The following is a 6,261-nucleotide window of genomic DNA, read 5'->3' on the forward strand; positions in this document are numbered from 1 at the left end:
AGTATTGGATGGGGGTGTCTCTGTCAGTCATTTTAAAAGGAGGCAGATGCAGATTTCCCTTATGTGCTCTGTCAACAACACTAAACGCTGCTCCTCCTGAAATAACATGATATTCACAGTCAGAAATTCAATACACAGTTTCATGGCAATATGTTTGATTACTGTCAAGTTAATTGTTCATGTTCTACTATACAAGATGAGGCTAAAGAGAAGAAAGGATAAGTAAGGGTATGCAAGGAGAATGTTTTGAGAAGATTTGCTCTGTTTCTCAGAGCCTAAAGATGTGTTTGACTATAGAATATATGTAAGAAAAAAAAGTAGTTTTGGATGGTTTTGGATCAGTGTTGCTTTTTTTTAAAAGCACTAATTACAACCAGATCAGGATTGTTCAGATTTGGCATTGCTAAGATTTGGAGATCTGTAAATATAACATCAATAGTATTTACCTAAAACGACTAAATGTGAAATGATGATGGTCTAGCACAGAAACATTACAAATACATGTATTTTTGCAAGTTAGACAGTGTTCTGGAGGCTTTTTGAAACCTTTCATGTCAACATGTCTCATGAAATAGATGTGCAAAGAGTTCCTTGTGTCTTAAAAGACATATTTAAACAGTTCTTAAAATTACTGAATATAAACCATGTACCAGAATCAAAAATAGGTGAATAAGCCTTTATCTACTAAAGTCCCTACAATAGTAACAATGTTTTGTTTTTTAACAAATGACATTTGTTCCATAACTATTTATATTTTGAGAAAAATGCTTTTTTTGTCTTTTTGTAGTTTAAAGACAAATATAGATAGATAGATAGATAGATAGATAGATAGATAGATAGATAGATAGATAGATAGATAGATAGATAGATAGATAGATAGATAGATAGCATTCTTTTATCCCAGTGAGTAGTGGTTGTATGTTCAATATGTTATTAGATTGAGGGTTAAACAAACACGGCTTTCTTTTTTTTTCTTTTTCCAGCTGTCTCACAGACTTTTATATCCACTGGACACGAATAGCCACATCAGCATTTTATGTGTATCCTGCTGGTAATGCGTAGGTTAGCTCCAGGGTGCTCTGTACTACTGTAGCATCAACAATTCACATTACTCGAGGATATGAATGTTATTAGCAACTGTGACTGGAAACTTATATTGAAATGATATTTTAGGCACTGTCACACACTTTTGCTAGAAATTTGTTTTTAGTGACAAAATGAAGGATTGCAGGTGGCAGACTGCCCCTGGAGGTGCAGATGAAGGCTTTGTTTGTAATCAGGGCCTGACAGAGCTTGAAAAAGTCAATGAATTCTGCATTGGCCCATAAATAACCCTCCAGCTACCACACATGTTCAAAGGTCAGCGGGCTGATATATTGAGCTGACATCACAACACCGTTACTGAGGACGTACACATATCACGCATAGATCTCAGTTTCGCTCCCTCTCTCTGCCTTTTCTTCATTAGGGTCAGAGTGATGTGACAGAGCTGGGCCACTGTGACAGCAGTTAGAGGAAGTTTTGACAGCTAGAGTTAGGGAGGCTGCTTCAGGGAGGTGATGTCAGCCCAGAGAGGAGTGACACGAGGTGAGGGAAGACAGCCAACGCCCTGTATCTGATCTGATGGGAAGTGGCAGGAGATGAAGAGAAGGAGTCAAATTCAGCCTGAAAGCGTGGTCACTGTCTGAGGTCAGAGAATAAATGAGAACCACTCCAGGAATACTGAGTAAGGAATGTCTCGTCTTGACTGTCAGTCACACTGAAATTACACTTCAGAGAAAGTCTGTAGTTGATATGCGCTTTTGAAAAACTTTTACAACCTGATAAAATGAAGTTAAAGTGGTTTATTTTAACTTAGCATGAGTTGCCCTGATTTTTGTTAGTCATGGCAACACTGAGTGGATCAAAGTATTGACATTGCTCAGATGTGGGAACACAACATTTTCTACAATTTGCTCTGATAAACAAAAGCAAACTCAGATCAAATCACTTCATTTGAGGGTAAAATCTAAATTAAGTGTACATAAATATGAACGTCATGAACCACTGCTTTATTTTTGAATTACTTACTAAAACTTTCTTTTCAGAATAACTTGTAGGCAGCTGTGTCAGTCATTTCCATACTTTTCTCATGCAACATCATTTTTATCTTGCTAGCTACAGTCCTATGAATAGGAAGTTTGCAGTTTTTGTTTTTCAATACCTTTGAAGAACCAAAGCTTGATCTGTTTTTGAAACAGTGCATTTGAATAAAGGTAAAATATCCAGATAGCATACAGTAAAACTGACAATTTCACTTCACTGTAGTCATTTTTGTGTTTCAAATGAATACAGTAACAATTTAGTCACGTTTCAGTTCTATACCATTAGAATATATGGTTCCATAGTAGATGCCAATCATTAGAACCTCCTTGCAGACTGACAGGTGGAACTTGTCTAATTGAAATCTCTGGGGTTCTGGTGTTCTCTCTGCTATTTGAATGTCATCATACCAAGATGTGAAGCACTCTCTAAGGCCTTCAGAAAAAAAGACTGTGGATGTCTGGAAAGGAATTTAAAAAGATCTTCATATTGTTTGAAATACATCTTTCCACTCTTAGGAAAATCCTCTACAAGTGGTATCGATTTCAAACTGCCAGCTTGTTCAGGGCTGGCTGGCCCAGCAAATTCAACCCGAGAGCCGAGTGCTTTATTCAGAAGGAAGCTCCAAGACTCTTCAGGTTGCATCAGAGGATCTGCAGGTAACTGTTGCAACAGGTGATGTCAAAGTGACTACAATCAGAAAGAGTTTACTCAAATTTGACCTGCAAGGGAAATGTGCCAGGAAAGAAGGAACATTATGGCAAAACTAAATTTTGCCAATGAGCATAGAGGCAAAGACCAGACCTTTTGGAATGATGTGCCTCTAAGTTGTTTGGCTACAGTAACATTAGATCTATTTGGTACTGCCCAAAGACAGCTGTTGGGGAAAGGAATCTTGTGCCAAGCATGGTGGTGGAAATGTTATGCTTCAGGATTGTTTCACTGCCTCAGGCGCTGGGCAGCTTGCTGTCAGTGATTCATCTACGAATTCTGCATTTTATCAGGGAGTGCTTGTAGATAATGTCAGGCCATCTGTCAAAAGGTTGAAGAAGTGAACCAACAGATAATGATCCTAAGAATTTTAGAAATCCACAAAGGAATGGCTCAAAAAGAAGAAATGGAGGGTTATGGAATAGTCTAATCAAAGACCAGATTGAGACATTGTGAGGAGTTTGAAACAGATGGTACAGATAAGAAAACCTTCAAACATGTTACCGCTGAATGGATTTTGCATGGAAGTGTGGTCAAAAACTTCTGCAAGCTGATGTCAGAAACTGGTGGGCAGTTATTCAAAACACACACAAGTAGTTATTTCTGTTGAAGAGGGCAATACTAGCTTCTCAGAAACTTACTTTTTCATCGACACTTACTTTTTCTATTCATATTTTTGTTCAATAAATGTTTGAAAAAGCTCATTTTCCTTATGTAGACCACATTGACCCCGTTTATATTGTTTCACATTACCGTATAAAGGTGACACCCCTTCCTATTACCTCCTACTTGTTTCTCTAACATGTGGAAACATCCCTCAATGGGCTCATCAGAGTTCCCAGAGTTGCGCAATGATCTCAGCGAGTACATTTGTTATTACCAGTGTGTATGATAGGCAAAACTACAAAACTGAAAAACAAAGGGATAGTGTAGTCCTGTTCAAAGCTGAACCTATGTCTTCCTTATGGGATAAACTCGTACACACTGCTGTCACAGAACTTGTTTGTGACTGCGTTTTCCCACATTGCATGTTGTTTGGGATGAGACGCTCCTGTCAACAAGAAACTAATACTTACGCAGTGGTTTCCAGAGCTTGAGGATGTTGACTGGAAGCCACTAACTACATATGAACCTTGCTGAGCTTTTATGGGAAAATCTGACATATCGCTTTGCTTGTGTTTCCTACCACAATCCTATAGATTGAAGGCTGCCAAATTACGTTGTTACTCGCTACGATCATCAGCTTTGTTGTCAAGGGGGGGGGCGACCGAAGCCAAAACAGAGCGGAAACAATGCGGCGAACCATTAAAACACCGCAATGACTGAAACGCAGCCTCAAGGATCCCCTTTGTGTTGGCCACACACGGTGACACATGCTCAGATTGAAGACTGACCCTCGAAGGAACAGTTACATCACCAGATCAAATGGTTCTATAAAGCTGCATTCTATTTTTAAAGTGTCTGCGTGCTGCTATATTACATTTGGTGATGTCTCTCTCGGTTTGTGTGTCTGCACGTGCGCACACTTGAACACTTTAGCCTCATTGTATCAAGTCATCAGCCAGGAGTTTCCCAGGATGCATTAGCTCGAAGGTACAGTCAGTCAAGTGATACCCTGCTGTTAGCAGTCAGAGAAACGTGTGTGTGAGATAACAGGGCAGCGACCTGAGGCTGTGTCTCTCATGCTGCTCTGAAATAACAATATTAAGATATTGGTCTTTATTTGTGTCAGTGTTTCGGAGAAATCAGAGTGCCATCCTGTGGTGGTTGGTCACCAAGGCAACACTAATATCGCTCACAACCAGCTAATTCATGCTATCTGATGACTGGACAACCAACTCAGAGCTTCTGAAGCATATTTAGCACCAATTATGTGCTTCAGGGAAAATTCCAAGTGTATAAATAGCGTTTTGTTGTGTTTTGTTGTGTGTTTCTCTCTGTTTGTGTCCATAAAACCATGAAAATGAGACTGGGAGCACTGCACATCTACGTCATGAGCTGAGAGCTTTGATCAGTAAACGAGGGGAGGATGAGTCACTCCATTCACTTAGATTGCCTAGCACTTTTTCACTGGCTCATTTTCTTCATCAGATTGCCTCATAGCAGGGATTTTCTGCTGTTTTCACTCTGGGTGGCCATGAGTACGATTTTTTTTTTTTTAGCTCTAGTTTTTATCACTTAGACTTTAAGCCCGGCAGCATACATTCATCACAGTGTGGCACTGTTTTCCCTCAGAGCAGTGGCACAGGTGTTTGTTTAATCTGATATGCTGTAAATTATGTAGAGAACAAAATGCACTGCAGCCCACAGAGATCTGATTTTGTGCATATGTTTACGTCAGAGTCCTGCAGAAACACTCAAGCTAATCTTCTGGTCCAGACCATACTGCGTTTCCATTCCTGGCCAAATGAATTAAAAATGACACAAGATATTTAAATAGACAAAGTTTGACTCCTGAAACAGATGGTCTGGACTTCATTTAGGGTTTTTTCTCTCTCACACACACACACACAGGCTATTTGCCCTTGGCTGCTGTAATGTGAATGGATTAGTGAGTGTCTCATAGAAAAGCGGTTCGTGCTGGTTTATCCTACTGCCATCGTTGCCAAACGCGGATTATACCTGTAAAATTTGCCATCTATAATTGAGGACTTAATGGAATTTCAACCTCCATGATACTTAATTTTATGAATCTATCACAGTAAAAAAAATAAAAAAGCTACTCTGGGGAAAAAAGGGAACATTGTACAATTTGGTAAAGGAATTGAGAGTGGACAGACTTTACACAGACTTTTACACCATGTGTCTCTACTAAACTTTTATTGAAACCTGATACAACAACACAGGAAATATTTCTGCAAAAATATACCCCCAATCTTCATAAGGAATCTGTGATTAAATAGGTTACATCAAAATGGCAAACTAGAATATTAATATGGGATCTCTTGTGATGTAATAACATGCAGGAATATATTAGAAATTAAAATTGTACGTAAAAAGTATCCATAAGTGCAGACTGGGTGATAAATGTAAGCTAGCTTACAGTTAAAACAATAAAGGCAGACACATACAGCATCGGAATGACTCCATGAAATACTAAATAAACACAGATGTTGCAAATGTTGTTTTTTTTTTTCATACCAGTCTTAAATTATTCTACATGTTTTGGGTAAAACCTGGACACATTTCTACTGTGCACACCTCCTTGTTACGATTTGCCAGAATGAGAAGGAGCAGATCATTCTGCAGCACTTGTCTTTTTATATGCTCCTTTTGGGTCTGTCGGTCTGCCCATCAGTCTGAGGATCTCCCTGCAGAGCACAAGGACACATTATTTAAACATTCATCCAAGGTTATTTTCTACCTGCGGTTAATTTGTGTGCGGGGTAATAAACCCTACAGAATGACTCACCAGGACTGAGAAAGCCCCAGTACGCCCTGACTTCCCCCTCTTGGGTGGATCGAGCT

This window comes from Stegastes partitus, unplaced genomic scaffold (genome assembly GCF_000690725.1).
Source record: "Stegastes partitus isolate 25-593 unplaced genomic scaffold, Stegastes_partitus-1.0.2 Scaffold1056, whole genome shotgun sequence".
Lineage (NCBI taxonomy): Eukaryota > Metazoa > Chordata > Actinopteri > Pomacentridae > Stegastes > Stegastes partitus.